The sequence below is a fragment of the Oncorhynchus nerka genome, linkage group LG14, assembly GCF_034236695.1.
Source record: "Oncorhynchus nerka isolate Pitt River linkage group LG14, Oner_Uvic_2.0, whole genome shotgun sequence".
Lineage (NCBI taxonomy): Eukaryota > Metazoa > Chordata > Actinopteri > Salmoniformes > Salmonidae > Oncorhynchus > Oncorhynchus nerka.
In genome coordinates, this window is record NC_088409.1 from 37184291 (window position 1) to 37202535 (window position 18245).

General features: G+C 44.3%; 1 long non-coding RNA gene across 1 annotated transcript; it reads left to right on the forward strand.

The window, feature by feature from the left end:
- The first annotated feature begins 566 nt into the window (after window positions 1-566).
- On the forward strand, window positions 567-2690 carry LOC135574980 (uncharacterized). The gene is made up of 3 exons (XR_010465666.1): window positions 567-1136; window positions 2319-2426; window positions 2527-2690. It is a non-coding gene; the product is annotated as an uncharacterized LOC135574980 (long non-coding RNA).
- The last annotated feature ends 15555 nt before the right edge of the window (window positions 2691-18245 follow it).

The window sequence follows — 18245 nt, forward strand, 5'->3', positions numbered from 1 at the left end:
CAAACCAGATGGGATAGCGTGTAGCTACGTGAGAGTAATAGGATACAGCATGTGTCAAAATTGATTGATTGCTGACAGGTGTCAAAATTGATTGATTGCTGACCTTATGACCTGATGACATGTACAGAATATGTGCCCCCGCCCCCCCTGTTCGTGTGGTCATGTATTAGAGGGTGTTTGAACTTTTGGGGCCCATGCCCCCCTCCACCCTCCAGTTTTATCTCCCTTATGGTTGTTATCTATGAAGCAGGAATGTCTGGGGCTATAGATAGCGCTGGGGCCTCAGCATTATAAATGTCCAGAACAAGCCATTTTTTAAGACCTGAATATTAAGCATCTAAAAATATGTCTACAAGGGGAATTCTCGGAGTGCTCTGTAGCTCATGTCACGAACCCAACGCCAAAAGCTTGGAAGATATTTTGGTAGAGGCTCTCGAATGTTTTAACGGATTTCTGTGTACAAGCGAGGGCCATATTTCGTACATATTCAACCCGGAGGAATCTACGGTTAAGATATTCACAGATAGCGTGTCCCAACCCTTTTATCGTGCAGAACCAGAGCCTTTTTCTCTAGCGCTAAGGATGCGAGAATGGCTTAAAATAAGGCTAGCTTTGTGTCAAATGGAACGTGCCCTGAGTGCTTCAAGGCTGCCAGGATATGCGTTGGAAGAACAAGTCTGTGGACGTCAGGATCTAATGGCCCTGAGAGTCACATCCATGGGTTATACCCCGGACTCCAGAGTGACAATTTTAGCATGTGAACAATTTGACAGGTCAAATGCTACGAAAACGGTCAGTCCATATGTATCCTCCAAAGCATGCAAGGATGTAAATTTTTTTCAAATAATGTTCAGTTTTAAATGGCGCGATTACCACATTTTCCGAACCCTGATGAATAAGCTGGACAGTCTTTTCGAAAATCGTGAACAATTACGGCGATGGCCTAGGTTATCGTTGAGACATACCCCGGAACAACATATGTTATCGTTGAGACATACACCGGAAGAACAACAAGTTCGAAGGCGGATCTTTCCCTGGCAGGAAAGTGGACAGAGCTTCGACGGAGCGCGGAAAAGACTTTGTGATGGGGAATTGGAAACGGATAATGTTCAGGGCTAACAGGACCCCATATATCTGTAAGAAATAGTTAAAATAAATGTTGAATTATAACGTGTGTTAAAATGTAGGTGTTAATTTTTGAAAATGTATACCCCCCCATTTAACTAAGGGGTAGCGCTCTTTTCTCTCAAGCTAGGGTCTGGCGCAGACAACTGTAAGATCTGAAAAAAACCATGTATTATTTTATAGTCTATTCCTACATTGGGTATGTTATGAACATTACATTTTATTAAAGTTTGTAATAATGTACAAAGACCTGCATCCAAGGTTTTTTTATTTTTACATAAAACACGTGTGCTGCATGTTTAAATATTATTCAAATGGGTTACTTAATTCAAACATGTCTTAAAGGTTGTACGAAATATTTTGGAATTCAATAAAAGGAATGTTTAAAAACGGTATCTCACCCTTTAACTATGGGAAAAACCTATTTAACAACGTCTTCCAACTCTGTCACGAAGTAAAATAGAATCCGAGTGTTTGTGTGTGTGTGGGGAGGGGTCTTGAGGCGGAGCAACAGGCGTGTGTGTGTGTGTGTGTGTGTGTGTGTGTGTGTGTGTGTGTGTGTGTGTGTGTGTGTGTGTGTGTGTGTGTGTGTGTGTGTGTGTGTAACATAAATCCTAAGGTTGGGGGGTCCCAGAACTCTTATCTGTAGAGAACCGTTTGAAACCAAGGTGTGCACTATCATGCATAAGGCATGTCGAGATATCAGCCGAACAGCGGGGGTTAAACATAGATATCTCTAATCTGCGGTCCCCACACACCCCGTTTGCAGACAGAATGTCACGACATCCCCTCCTGTTGTTTGAATTCACAGCCTGTGTTCTCTAAACCAGACATACATGGGTTGGCGTGTAGCATACATCTCTCAAAAAAACTCATTCCGAACTTTTAGATAGTTAGGGACAGAACTATTTTTTAACGTTGTCAGCATTGCTTTAGCGCAAACATAAAGGCCCGAATATTGAGCTGCACGGACAGATTAAAATAATAATAATAATATTCGGAATAAGGGAATCTCGCATAATGGATATTTCTGGAGGTGAGTAAATGAAAAAAACATATTTTAAGATTTGTTTGAATATTATTGGAATATTAAACCCTAGTTATTTGGGTATTTCAGGCCAAAAGCCCAATATAGGTTTAAAAAAAAGTGTAGATATAGCGTATAACTGTTAACATTGTCTAATGGAATCTAGGATCCCCGACATTTACGCAGCTTTTACGCGATTTACCTGATCTGGAACATGATGGGGGTTCGCAGGAGCAAAAGTCTGGCAGACAATCACCAACGGCCTTTTTTCGTTGTAAGTCCTTATAATTAAACACATACCCAAGAAATATTTATATATAAACATTTTAAAAATAGGTTGTACTATTTTTTTAAACTATTTTATGTATTTACAGCCGACATACAGCCCTTTATGATAAAGGATGCGTTATGGACAGCTGACACGCAGGACTTTGATGCAATTCTACCGTTCACTGTGGCCCAAGTACACTGCTCAGAATCAAGCCCACCCGAAAACTACTGTTGGGCCGGGAACTTGCTGCTTCACGAGCCGCCGCTCCAGGGACAAGGTATGGGACCATTATACAGTTTTGTTATTAGTTATCAGCCTTTTTATTAGTTATAGATCTGTTGATAGCCTATGTTAAAACAAGGACAAATAATGTTTTTTCAGACTGCCCGGAGACAGACCCAGCAGAATCTGGAACGCTAGAGGGAAAAAGTCACACACCCCCGGTTTCGGCGATTCGTCACAACAAGCGCCAAAAAAGCCGAGGTATTTTAACTATGTACTGTTAATATATATTATTATAACGGAAAGGTATTTGACATTTGTATGTAGCTAACATATATATTTTTATATCTAATAACGTAATTATGTATGTATTATTTTCATTCAGACTCCGCACCGGAAAAACGGCACAGACGACCACATAAATCTAGAGCTGGGGATTCCGGCGCCCCGAGCATTCCGAATGAAACACCCAAGAGACCTGTTTTTAATGACATGTCAGATGTTGATGACCAGCTATTCTGTGATGCGGCCAACCTTATAGACCCAGTCAATTCTACGGCCTCAATACCTGCAGCCGAACAAGAAAGGTTTTTCACATTATTTTCCAGGGCTTTGAAATCGAGGAATGTTTTGCTATACAAATGACTGGGGGATTTAATTGAGAGACAGTACAGAGACGATATGTTATTCTGGCATAGAACAATTCCACGCATGTTAAACAGCAACCCCATTAAAAAACGCAAATACAGACGCTAAAATCATACATGTAACACCAACCATTACAGAAAGAAAAAAACGAACACTCTTAATTATCCAAAAATGGCAGAACTAACGCAACACGGGGAGACAGTTGAAAGCATCTTATCCCAGATTCCAGACGAACTCCTAGAAGTTATAAGACGTATGAACGATTCAGGAACGTTAGATGAAAGCATATTAACACAGATTCCAGCCGAACTCTTAGAAATGATTAATCGTATGAACCAGTCAGGGGGGGTTGAGGAAAACATGTTATCCCAGATTCCCGAAGCCCTCATAACCTTAATTAATCGTATGAACGCGAGTCAGACAATTTAGGCCCCGACAACCCCGACAACGATAGAACAACACGTAACGCCTAGGTCCGTAGAGTCTGAAACGCCACAAGATGTTTTTGGGGAATTGGACAATTATCTAATAAATCTGGCTGCAGATGTTCAGGATAGACGTGTCAGGGTTGTTTACAGGAATAAATTCAACAATACAGAGATTCGACAGTTTTTCAATTTCCTATGTGTGAATCAGAATCTTGACTATGCTGTATTTTACATGATGATAATGGACACTCTGAATGACCTGTTAGAAACAGCAAGAGATTATGGCGAACCTCGTGATGTCTTACAGTTGGAAATATGTGGAGATAGCCTGCATAATTCAGTATCTCTTATTTTACCCAATGGCGAAGCAGATCTTGAACAATTTACAGCGCTGGTAGAACGCCTTGTTCAGTCAAATTTAGCCATCATAGCCGATCGAACCCTAGAGCTTGTAGTGCAAATAATACGTCAACCACAGGGGGGCGGTGGGCAGAGAAGGAAGCTTGATAGCCTAATGCAGTCAGAAATCATAAGCAATAAAAGGGCCTACCTCATAAACATTCACAATCCCGATAATAAGCTATGTTTTGCAATAGGCCTAGCGCATTTACTTAACCCCGGATGTACTGATCTGACGGCATTGCAAAAGGCTAGAGAGATCCAAACGGCGGTGTGTCTCGGGATCCATGAAGGCGTGGCATTCTCAGACATTGTCAAATTTGAAAACCTTCTGAATATCAAGATTGTGGTTTTGTACCACAGTAGAGCTAATGCAGCTCTCTTGAAGTTCCAAAACACCCCCCAACCGCACCCCCAGATTCTGTACTTTTATGTGCAAAACGAACATTACTATGCCGTTACAAACGTCACGGCGTTCCTAGGGGCAACCTATGTGTGTAGATCCTGCCATACCGGCTACAGCCGAAAGGGGGGGGCACTCGTGCCGTTATAACTGTTCTGTATGTCAGGATGCCGAGTGCCCTATGCAGACCCTAAACTTGACACCATGTGAGGATTGCCATCGCACATGTCGTTCGACCTACTGTTACGATAAACACAAAATTGAAACATGGCACCCTAAGGCCTGTAAATCTGTAAGCATTTGTGCCATTAACAAGAAATGCCCAAAATGTCATTGCAATTACAGCCTTAAAATAGATAGCCCTAAACCACATGTTTGTGGAATCCTACAGCGTCTAATCTGTAAAGGGGGTCTGAAAAGCAGAAATGCTGAAGTGGTTCAAGAAGTGCCACACGAGTGTTATATTCAGCCCTTGGCTGAAGATGAACCTTCAGAGAAATATGTGTTCTATGATTTTGAGACAAATCAACAATCGGGGATCATTTGCCTATTTTTGTATCTACCATGACATTCACGGGGAAAAGTGGTCTGCAGAAGGATCCAATTGTGCACTACTCTTTCTAAAACATTTTAGAAAACCACAGTACCGAAACTTTACGTTCATAGCGCACAATGCTAGAGCCTACGACTCGTACCTTCTTCTGAACCCCTTGATACAGCAAGGCATAGCGCCGAGGGTCCTAGCGCAAGGGAGTAAAATCCTGTGTTTTGTAGATCCCGCCTTCAACCAGAGATACATTGACAGTTTAAGCTTCTTACCCATGAGATTGGCTCAAATGCCAGAGGCCTTGGGTTTTGAAAACTCTGTGAAAGGCTGGTTCCCCACTTCTTCACATCTGAGGAGAATCTACACTATATAGGATCATATCCCAGCCCAGAAATGTATGGGTGTGATCAAATGTCTCCCAAAGAGCGAGAGAGATTCATGACTTGGTATGAGACAGTAAGACATGGCACCTTTGATTTCCATAAAGAGATGGAATCATACTGTGACAATGATGTGGTTATACTTCGTGAAGGATGCCTCAGATTCAGAGAAGAGGTAATCAAAGATGCAGGTATTGACCCTTGGAGTTGTACAACGATTGCATCGGCATGCATGAAAACATACCGTACACACTATATGCCGACATCCTCTATAGCGATCCCCTCGCCTGACAACTACCGACGCCAGTTCAAGGCCTACTCTAGTGGGTCCATTCAATGGCTAGAGTATATGGCCCAGGATAAAGACATTTTTATTCAACATGCTTTGAATCGAGGGGAGAAGGCGTTTGGCTCTTACCATGTAGATGGCTACACCAAGATTGACGGGGTTGAGACCGTGTATGAGTACAACGGTTGTTTCTTCCATGGTTGCAAATCTTGCTTTGTGCCCCAGAACATATGTGTCCTAACCCAAAAGACTTTTGGGGAAATGTACGAAGAGTTTCAAGACAAAGTTGATTCGTTACAGGCTACTTACGGTCTAAAAGTGGTTGTTTTGTGGGAGCACGAATGGACAGCCCTCAAAAAGTCTGATCCTCATGTTCAAGCATTCCTTTCCAGCTTTGACATCCCAGAACCTCTGGAGCCAAGACAGGCCTTGTATGGCGGCCGTACCAATGCTTTGACATTGAGGTATGTAGCGCAACCCGACGAGACAATAGGCTATGTGGATTTTACATCCCTTTATCCGCATGTAATGAGTTCCTCATGCTATCCTATAGGTCATCCTGAAATTATTCATCGTGATTTTGACTTACCTCAAAACTATTTTGGTCTGATCAAAGCAACAGTCTACCCTCCAAGGGGTTTGTTTATACCTGTGTTGCCTTACAGGGGCCCTCAAGGAACACTTTTCTTTCCCCTTTGTCGCACCTGCAGTGAAAACATACAACAAACCCCATGTGATCACACAGATCAAGAAAGAGCACTGACAGGTGTATGGGTCACAGCTGAATTCTCTAAGGCTTTAGAGATGGGGTATCGTGTGGCCAAAATCTTTGAAGTATGGAACTTTCCAAAGAAATCAGACACTCTTTTTAAAGAGTACATCAAGACCTTCTTGAGATGTAAGCAAATGGCTTCAGGCTATACTGCATCGGTCGCAGATCAAGAAAGTAAAGACAGGTACATTCAAGACTATCATGACAGAGAAGGCATCCTTCTTGACCCTGACAGAATAGAGGTCAACAAAACCAAACGAAATGTGTCGAAATTGTACCTAAATTCGCTTTGGGGCAAATTAGCGCAGAGGTGTAATATGTTGACAACGTCGACTATTAAAGACCCTGAAGAATTTTGGAATTCATTTTTCGGACCAATACGAAATTTCACATTTTTCATTCTTGAGTCAAGACATTGCCTTGGTGCAATGGCGACGTAACAAGAAGTGGGTTCTACCCCGGGTAATGTAAATGTGTTTCTTGCAGCATTTACCACGGCCTATGGCCGACTTGAACTGTACAAGCTCATGGAGCAGCTTCAGAGGCGGGTACTTTACCACGACACAGACTCTGTGGTCTATGTAAGCAAACCAGGGGATTGGAGCCCCCACTCAGCAACTATCTGGGTGGCTTAACGAGCGAACTCGCAGAGGGTGACCATATCACAGAATGGTCATCCTGTGGGCCCAAAAGCTATGCTTTTAGAATGCTAAAGAATCACGTGGTATTGAAAGCCAAAGGAGTGACTCAAAACTATGAAAATGCCCAGCGTGTAAACTTGGAATCAATCACACGCTTGGTCGAGGGGTTCCTAAATGACAGGAATAGTGACTTGGAGATTTTGAGCTCCTACAAAAAGATTGTTAGGGATAAAAGGGCTTCCATCTGAGGAATGCCCCACTCATTAAAAGATTCAGGGTTGTCTATGACAAGAGAGTGCTTTTGCCTGACGGGACTACATTGCCCTATGGCTACTGACTTATGCTACAGGCCGCAGTGTGTCAGGCGTGACTCAAAAACTATGAAAAAAAATACACCTCGTGTAAAAACTAGGAATCAATCACACGTTTGTTTGAGGGGTGGTTCCTAAATGACAGGAATAGTGACTTTGAGATTTAGGAGCTCCTACAAAAGATTGTTGTGTATAATAAAGGGCTTCCATCTGAGGAAGGCCCCACTTACTAAAAGATTCAGGGTTGTCTATGACAAGAGACTGCTTTTGCCTGACTGGACCACATTACCCCTTTGGGTGTTGACTTATGCTACAAGCTACAGGGGTCTTAAAGCTTAAGATATAATGACTGCTGTAGAAGGTTTTGACCCCCGGTTGCAACTACCATTTTCGGCCTTAATCGCAGGGCCTTCGAATAGTGGTAAAACTTGTTTTGTAAAAAGTATTTTAGAGAATTCTGAACATGTGTTATCTCAAAAGCCTGATAATGTTGTGTGGTGTTATTCATGTTATCAACCTCTGTATAATGAATTGTTGAAGACAATAAAAATCAAGTTTGTTGAAGGAATACCTGATACCCTGTCTGATGATGAACTTTTACCTCCTCATAAAAACAATCTGTTGGTTTTGGAGGATATGCTATTTGCAGGTAGCGAACATCCCGAAATTGCCCGAGCGTTTACCCAATATACGCATCATAGAAACCTGTCCGTGCTTTACTTGGTGCAGAATGTGTTTCACCAAGGTAAAAATAGCCGCACCATCAGTTTGAACGCCAATTACATGGTTTTGTTCAAAAATCCTAGAGACAAACTACAAATGAACACTCTAGCTCAGCAGATGTACCCGGGAAGGAAATCCTACTTTATGGAGAGCTACGAGGACGCAACCCAAGCGCCATTTTCTTATTTAATCGTGGATTTAAAAGCAAATACTCCAGAACACCTGAGGCTACGAACCGGTCTGTTCCCGTGGGAGTGGCCGGCTGTGTACATTCCTAAAAAAAAGTAGCCGCTATGTCTCTGCGTTTAAAAAGAAACTTGCCCCTCTTGAGAAGCCTAGTTGGGGCTACATCTAATGAACGGAAGGCCATCTTGGGTCACTGTTCTTCAGATCTCATATTATCCCTATGTGAGATTGCTTTGAATCTTCTCAAAGGACGCATTCCACTCACCCTGACACAATTGAAAAAATTAAAGAGACAAAAGACCTCGATCAAGCTCTTTGCCAATAAAAGGGTCAGTCTTCAAAAGAAACGACATAGCATACAACAGTCTGGCGGTTTTATTCTACCTTTACTAAGTATAGCCGTGCCCTTCATCACCAGCCTTATTGCAGCCCGACGTGGTGGTTGAACACATAGGGTGATGGCCAATAAAATGTATCTGGTGCCACAACAATGTTGGATAGACTTAAAAAAAACAAATGCAGGGGCCCCCGAAAATATCAGACAAACAGCGGAAAATGATTTGGATACGGCCATGAAGGATATTTTGAATCAAAAAGGATTGAACCCCTATGATAAGGTCCAAAAATACACAAACCTCTTGCAAAGGTATTTGTCCTTGGTGAAACAAGGGGAGAGAGAGACAGGCCATTTAACTATTTCCCTACAGGACCCTTTAAAAGATGACGAGCCTCGCGAGAGCCACGCCCCTGTAAGGCCGGTACCTGCGAGCTTACCATCTGAAGATCAAATGCCTGTTGAAGATAAAGTTATGCATGACTTGTTAACCCATGTTCCGGCACGTAACAGGAAAAATGTTAGCTACATTATGAACAAGCTAAAAGACTCAAATGGGGCAGCTACTTGGAATGACAAAGGAGAGTTTATCCTTCTGGGGGCTGTTGTCAAGGGTTCACATATACTTGACTTGCTTAAAAGTACCACATCTGCCCACAAGGTGGCTGATGACCGAAGACCTCCAGGGTGGCTTCAGTTTCTTAAGGCCCTGGCCATCCTCAACATACCCCTCTCGGGTGTACCCAACTATAAGATTCGGCAACAGATTCACTCTTTAAAACACAAACCGTCACCGAGATACAGCACCCCTAAAGATGCCCCAAAACCCTCGCATCCTTATGAAATGAATGACGATAACCCATTTACCCCCCCTGAACGCCTCTGGACCTTTCCCTAATCCCGATCTCTCTGGGTGGTTAGCCTTTTGAATGACTTTTGAATGACTATGATTAAATTCAATAAATTTTATTTGAAAAATAAGCAATTTAACATTTGTGGCATTCTTGAAACATTTGGCGTGAGCATACGCCTTGATTACACGTTCTTAGAGGATACACATTTGAACACTTTTGATATTTTCTAACAAAACAAGCTACAACTTTATCATTACTTCTTAAATCATCCTTATAAAGAGACATAACATCTTCAAAAGAAACTCCCCGGGCTCTTTGGCATAGGTAGAATACACAGTGTTGACCGCATGTCGTTGAAAGGGTATCTTGCACCTGTTTGATATTGTAGTATATCTTTGAGCCATTTTTGGTCAGAAATTCTTTAATAGATTTGGGGAAATGTGAAAAACCGGGTGGGAAACCATAGGAATCAAAAAAAGTCCTCCTTCCTCTTCTAAGGTCACAGCTAGCCAATGTTCACCCGGCATGTTTTTAGGATGGGTATTGACAATAAACATTGCAGGCCGCACCTTCCATTTCTCCATAGGTAATTCATCACAAGCCAACACTCCGCAAAATTGTTTTCCAATCAGTCGGCTCATCAGCCCTTCCAACTCTTGGGTATTCATGTCTTTTGCTCAACGATCCTTAATAATAATCTACTAAAACCTGTCTTCGGCTATTCACCTCCAAGATTGAATCAGAGCAGGCATAAACAATCATGCTAACCGTACAGGCTAAAGGTGTACGGAAACGCATTTCCAGCCTGAGGTTACCTTGGGACACCACAGAAAGATTTCCTGAGGTGTCATCATCTGGGGATAAATTGAAAGCATACATTGTGTAACCCTCGGCAAAATCATTTCTGTCAATAGGTAAAGAGAGATCTTTTAGATGCCTCCCGGTAGCCAGGAATAGATTGTAAAATTCTCGCACAGATATGTTGTTATTAAATTGCGGTTGGAAAGCCTTAGCAGGGACCTGACGTCCGTCCTGACACAGAGCGACATACTCTGCATTGAAGTGTTGAAAATTAAAGTTTTTTTTATTTAAGCTGCCCGTATTGGAGGCGTGATCAACCAAACCTATAACTACGTATCGCGGTAAATGGCCTAGAAATAGGTTTTCTTGACTGCAGATTCTGCTGCCCACAGGTATGCTAAAGGTTTTCATGGTAATTCTTTGGAGAGGGTAAAGGGCATTTCCTTTCAGCAAAGCCTGTGAGTGACCCAGACGAACTGCCGGAGATACCGATACTTTTTTAATAAAAAGCGTGGCCCCCAACACTTTTAAGCTAAAGTCCCCATCCGTTGCAGACATTAGGCAAAACTCATCCTTGGCCCTGGTTAATTTTAGTCTTAAATCAACCGCATTTAAGAGTAAACGTTCTTGAAAGAAAATGTCAGAGTGTATAGGGCCTAGCAGATGAAACTCTCGAGATTCTGCACAGTAGCGAGCCCGGGCGGCCAGGCCTTTATTTGCACCTGTGGATGGGTCTGTCGATTCCATAGAGCCTCCTGCAGTATCCTTGCTAAAAGCCCTGCGCTGAATTGGGTCTTGAGAGTGTCTTCAGAGTAGTTGAGTAAGCATTCCATGATGGCACGGTAGGGGTATGTGGCACTGCTTTGACTGATTAGCCGTTCCCCAAAGTCACATCCACTTGGGAGAAGATGGTGGCCACTGGGTAATTAATGAGACTCACTTTGGCATCGTTTGCAATATCAGTACCATCTCTTTTGGTTACTTTTAGACGCAAATGCACCAAGGTGTTGTTGAGTTCCAGATAGTTGTCACCGTGGCCTGGTATGAAAAACTCTATGGGGCCGTTGTCTGTAATGGCAGAGAGTGGGGCTATCTCCACATAACTGGACCTCTCTACTGAATGTTGGGTTAAGGGGGCCGTGAAAAGATTGAGCTCTGTTTTTATAGCTTCAGAGGACATGCGGTGTAAAAGAGCCATGGTGCTTGTTCTTTTAGAAAATACTTCAGAGTATTCTTTTTACCGTTTTTGGTCCAGACCTCCTCACTTTACCCCGTCTTTGACTAACTGAGTTTCTTTTAACCGTTAACCGCCATTTTTTAGGCTCAAGTCTTCGCCTTATACCTGGCGGTCTCTTTTTCGGTCTTCGAGACAACATCATCAACCCCGAGCCTTCTTGACTCTCGACATCTGGTGACGCCCTTCTGTTTATCGCATTGGCGACAACCTCACTTACTATATTTTTTGCTGCTGATTTTAAATGCGGTTTGGCTATGCTGAAGCCTCTCTTCATAAACGGTAAAACCATCCTAAAGAGATTACTAAATATCCCTCCGATCCCGAACCATACATGGTGGGCGATCCATAATATCCTGGTAACCCATTACCCACTTGATCCACATAGTATGTGACATACCGGTTAGGGTCGAGATGTCGGTGTTCCATAATTTTAATTTAGATGTATTATGTATATAAAATATATAATACTAATATTATATATGTAGAGAGGTTTTGGTGGGTCTAAAGTGGAGTTTTACAATCGTTTTACCATAAGTAAATTCAATGTTTTCGTTCTGATCCGTTTTAAGCTCAACAAGAATGTTTTCAATATATTTCTTGCTTACAGGTACGTAGTGTGGCTTGTCGTAGGTGACAGTGACGATGTCCCCATCCTTTCCATCTATATGAACCGTTCTCAGGAGTGGCACACAGCTGTCTCCGACCCTTTGATAGGATATGATGTCGGTATACACAAATATGTTGTAAAATCCTGCATGTATATCCGCGGGAATGGGAATAATTTATCTCTCACATACGTCCATGTATTGGGCCCCATCCCTAACATGTAGGCTAAATTACCACTGGTCTTTATCCCCCCGGAAGCATCTCCTAAGATTTGTACCCTTTTATTTATAGGGTTGTACATCAGGAATATTTCCATACTGTTCTGCGATAGCCGTTCATTCAACTCGGAGACGAGCCTTTCGACGGTTCTATAGAACCCTTTTTTAACCTTAATAAATTTAGCAGGTTCCGTTAACTTTTTGAAATAAAATTCCCGGTCCTTATCTTTGATATTATACCAGCTATGGGGGTATGTAATCTCGCTGAGCCCTACTTCCCAGGCCTCTGATAACTCTATAGGCTTTGGAAAATTGGTTGTATAATTAGAACTCTGATTATTACGATATATGTGTGCTGACGCATTACTGGGGAGAGTCAGGTAGAAGCCGCTGTGTTCCATTATGCCCTCCGGTGTACACCCAAATGAGGATGTATTTTATCATGCATGGGGGTTTAAATTAACCCCTGATGCCTCCACTACATCCTTCTCTAATACCCAGCTGTTGAATTTTAGCGGCCAGTTTTTCCAGCAGACCAGCACCCATTTTTGACCTTTCTCTCTCTTTTGATCTAGAATCTCCTCTACGTGAAACACCTTGTCTTTACCAACCGTTACCTTCTGTAATTCCTGCTCATAAAAAGATCCCGTTATAAGTTCCCCGTCATAATCTTTTAATATGTAGACCGGGGGTATGCGCGGCAGACATTCTGTAACCGTGAAAAGCTCATCACTGTATCCTTGCACGTATTTTTTATTGAAAACACCCCTCAACTTGGATATACGAACCAAGTCCCCCACAATAAATTTAAAATGTATTTTTTTCTTACGGCGAAGAGGGAGCAAACCATACAGATTTTTAAAGACTTGAAAAGAGTTTTCCGAAGAGACTTCGGAGGGTTTCATCCTTATACTTTTATGATAACTATTGTTATACGCAATTACTAAATCTTGAACTATATCGATATATCTATGCGTGTTGTGCGCTGTAAAATAGCGCCACATCCTCTCCTTCAGAGTCCTGTTAAAGCGTTCAACCACAGAAGCTTTCAAATCCGATCCTGTAGCAAAATGTACTATATTGTGCTTTTTCATTAGTTTCTGAAAGGTCTTATTAAAAATTATTTCCGCCATCGGTCTGCACTTTCTTGGGGGCGCCTCCTTCCTTCAAGATAGAGGCAAATGCCCTGGTCACCTCAGCGCCGCTCTTATTCTTTAAGACCCGGACAAAAGCTATTTTAGAGAAAATATCTATGACCGTTAGCATGTAGCGGTTTCCTTCATTTTTATCTGCAAGGGCCTGCATGTCACATAGATCCGCCTGAAATTGGGACAATGGGTGTGTAGAAAAACTCTGTTTCTAGGAAAATGTTTTCTCACGGGTTTATGTAGAGTGTGCGCATCTTGTTCGGATAGCCACTCAGTGACTTTAGCATCGCTTAACCTGTGACCTGTTTCTTCGGCTAAAGCGCTGTAAACGCTCCTTACCACCATAAGACCCCGGGTTAGAGGGATTATAATAAATGTTTTTCAAAATCTGCTCTGCCATCCTTCTTGCCTCTCTGAGGTACAATAATGTTAATGAGCCACTTTCAAATAACAACAACATTTCATTTTCATTTTTGGGATTTTTATTTTCATGAAAACATTAGGTATTACGTATACAGACAATCCCTAATTCGTTGCAGGATACATGCCCCCCCTTTCTCTATGATCGAATCATGTAAAACCTTGTATATTTGGGTTAGATTAACAGGTTTGTTTCGCTGAATTTTTACAACAGACACATCCGCTGTAAAAGTATATAAACAACAAATATGATACATGGTACAATTAAAGGGTGTTTCAAACAAATAAAGTAAAATCTTAGACAAGGTTGTTTCTAGTTCTTCAGAATCACCACCAAGCCGGGTTACATTTACATTACATTTAAGTCATTTAGCAGACGCTCTTATCCAGAGCGACTTACAAATTGGTGCTTTCACCTTATGACATCCAGTGGAACAGCCACTTTACAATAGTGCATCTAGGTCTTTTAAGGGGGGGGGGGAGAAGGATTACTTTATCCTATCCTAGGTATTCCTTAAAGAGGTGGGGTTTCAGGTGTCTCCGGAAGGTGGTGATTGACTCCGCTGTCCTGGCGTCGTGAGGGAGTTTGTTCCACCATTGGGGGGCCAGAGCAGCGAACAGTTTTGACTGGGCTGAGCGGGAACTGTACTTCCTCAGTGGTAGGGAGGCGAGCAGGCCAGAGGTGGATGAACGCAGTGCCCTTGATTGGGTGTAGGGCCTGATCAGAGCCTGGAGGTAGTGAGGTGCCGTTCCCCTCACAGCTCCGTAGGGCAAGCACCATGGTCTTGTAGCGGATGCGAGCTTCAACTGGAAGCCAGTGGAGAGAGCGGAGGAGCGGGGTGACGTGAGAGAACTTGGGAAGGTTGAACACCAGACGGGCTGCGGCGTTCTGGATGAGTTGTAGGGGTTTAATGGCACAGGCAGGAGCCCAGCCAACAGCGAGTTGCAGTAATCCAGACGGGAGATGACAAGTGCCTGGATTAGGACCTGCGCCGCTTCCTGTGTGAGGCAGGGTCGTACTCTGCGGATGTTGTAGAGCATGAACCTACAGGAGCGGGCCACCGCCTTGATGTTATTTGAGAATGACAGGGTGTTGTCCAGGATCACGCCAAGGTTCTTAGCGCTCTGGGAGGGGACACAATGGAGTTGTCAACCGTGATGGCGAGATCATGGAGCGGGCAGTCCTTCCCGGGAGGAAGAGCAGCTCCGTCTTGCCGAGGTTCAGCTTGAGGTGATGATCCGTCATCCACACTGATATGTCTGCCAGACATGCAGAGATGCGATTAGCCACCTGGTCATCAGAAGGGGGAAAGGAAGATTAATTGTGTGTCGTCTGCATAGCAATGATAGGAGAGACCATGTGAGGTTATGACAGAGCCAAGTGACTTGGTGTATAGCGAGAATAGGAGGGGCCTAGAACAGAGCCCTGGGGGACACCAGTGGTGAGCACGTGGTGTGGAGACGGATTCTCGCCACGCCACCTGGTAGGAGCGACCTGTCAGGTAGGACGCAATCCAAGCGTGGGCCGCGCCGGAGATGCCCAACTCGGAGAGGGTGGAGAGGAGGATCTGATGGTTCACAGTATCGAAGGCAGCCGATAGGTCTAGAAGGATGAGAGCAGAGGAGAGAGAGTTAGCTTTAGCAGTGCGGAGCGCCTCCGTGATACAGAGAAGAGCAGTCTCAGTTGAATGACTAGTCTTGAAACCTGACTGATTTGGATCAAGAAGGTCATTCTGAGAGAGATAGCGGGAGAGCTGGCCAAGGACGGCACGTTCAAGAGTTTTGGAGAGAAAAGAAAGAAGGGATACTGGTCTGTAGTTGTTGACATCGGAGGGATCGAGTGTAGGTTTTTTTTCAGAAGGGTGCAACTCTCGCTCTCTTGAAGACGGAAGGGGCGTAGCCAGCGGTCAGGGATGAGTTGATGAGCGAGGTGAGGTAAGGGAGAAGGTCTCCGGAGATGGTCTGGAGAAGAGAGGAGGGATAGGGTCAAGCGGGCAGGTTGTTGGGCGGCCGGCCGTCACAAGACGCGAGATGTCATCTGGAGAGAGAGGGGAGAAAGAGGTCAGAGCACAGGGTAGGGCAGTGTGAGCAGAACCAGCGGTGTCGTTTGACTTAGCAAACGAGGATCGGATGTCGTCGACCTTCTTTTCAAAATGGTTGACGAAGTCATCTGCAGAGAGGAGGAGGGGGGAGGGGGAGGGAGGATTCAGGAGGGAGGAGAAGGTTGCAAAGAGCTTCCTAGGGTTAGAGGCAGATGCTTGGAATTTAGAGTGGTAGAAAGTGGCTTTAGCAGCAGAGAGAGAAGAGGAAAATGTAGAGAGGAGGGAGTGAAAGGATGCCAGGTCTGCAGGGAGGCGAGTTTTCCTCCATTTCCGCTCGGCTGCCCGGAGCCCTGTTCTGTGAGCTCGCAATGAGTCGTCGAGCCACGGAGCGGGAGGGGAGGACCGAGCCGGCCTGGAGGATAGGGGACATAGAGAGTCAAAGGATGCAGAAAGGGAGGAGAGGAGGGTTGAGGAGGCAGAATCAGGAGATAGGTTGGAGAAGGTTTGAGCAGAGGGAAGAGATGATAGGATGGAAGAGGAGAGAGTAGCGGGGAAAGAGAGCGAAGGTTGGGACGGCGCGATACCATCCGAGTAGGGGCAGTGTGGGAAGTGTTGGATGAGAGCGAGAGGGAAAAGGATACAAGGTAGTGGTCGGAGACTTGGAGGGGAGTTGCAATGAGGTTAGTGGAAGAACAGCATCTAGTAAAGATGAGGTCGAGCGTATTTCCTGCCTTGTGAGTAGGGGGGGAAGGTGAGAGGGTGAGGTCAAAAGAGGAGAGGAGTGGAAAGAAGGAGGCAGAGAGGAATGAGTCAAAGGTAGGCGTGGGGAGGTTAAAGTCGCCCAGAACTGTGAGAGGTGAGCCGTCCTCAGGAAAGGAGCTTATCAAGGCATCAAGCTCATTGATGAACTCTCCGAGGGAACCTGGAGGGCGATAAATGATAAGGATGTTAAGCTTGAAAGGGCTGGTAACTGTGACAGCATGGAATTCAAAGGAGGCGATAGACAGATGGGTAAGGGGAGAAAGAGAGAATGACCACTTGGGAGAGATGAGGATCCCGGTGCCACCACCCCGCTGACCAGAAGCTCTCGGGGTGTGCGAGAACACGTGGGCAGACGAAGAGAGAGCAGTAGGAGTAGCAGTGTTGTCTGTGGTGATCCATGTTTCCGTCAGTGCCAAGAAGTCGAGGGACTGGAGGGAGACATAGGCGGAGATGAACTCTGCCTTGTTGGCCGCAGATCGGCAGTTCCAGAGGCTACCGGAGACCTGGAACTCCACGTGGGTCGTGCGCGCTGGGACCACCAGATTAGGGTGGCTGCGGCCACGCGGTGTGGAGCGTTTGTATGGTCTGTGCAGAGAGGAGAGAACAGGGATAGACAGACACATAGTTGACAGGCTACACAAGAGGCTACGCTAATGCAAAGGAGATTGGAATGACAAGTGGACTACACGTCACGAGTGTTCAGAAAGTTAAGCTTACGTAGCAAGAATCTTATTGACTAAAATGATTAAAATGATACAGTACTGCTGAAGTAGGCTAGCTGGCAGAGGCTGCGTTGTTGACTATGTAGGCTAGCTGGCATTGGCTGCGTTGTTGACACTACACTAATCAAGTCGTTCCGTTGAGTGTAATAGTTTCTACTGTGCTGCTATTCAGGGCTAGCTGGCTAGCTAGCAGTGTTGATTACGTTACGTTGCGTTAAAAGAACGACAATAGCTGGCTAGCTAACCTAGGAAATCGCTCTAGACTACACAATTATCTTTGATACAAAGACGGCTATGTAGCTAGCTATGTAGCTAGCTACGATCAAACAAATCAAGCCGTTGTACTGTAATGAAATGAAAAATGTGATACTACCTGTGGAGCGAAGCGAAATGCGACGGAATGTTGAGTGCAGAAGTTCTGTTCGGTAGACGTTGGCTAGCTGTTGGCTAGCTAGCAGAGTCTCCTATGTTAAGGACGACATAAAACTACACACTCTAAACTACACAATTATCTTGGGTACGAAGACAGCAAAGACAACTATGTAGCTAGCTAACACTACACTAATCAAGTCGTTCAGTTGAGTGTAATAGTTGTGCTGCTAATCGGTAGACGGTGGACTAGCTAACGGTGGACGTTAGCTAGCTGGCTAGCTGCAGGGCAGTGTAGACTGCGTTAGGACGACGAAATACGATAATTACGCAATTATCTATGATACAAAGACGGCTATG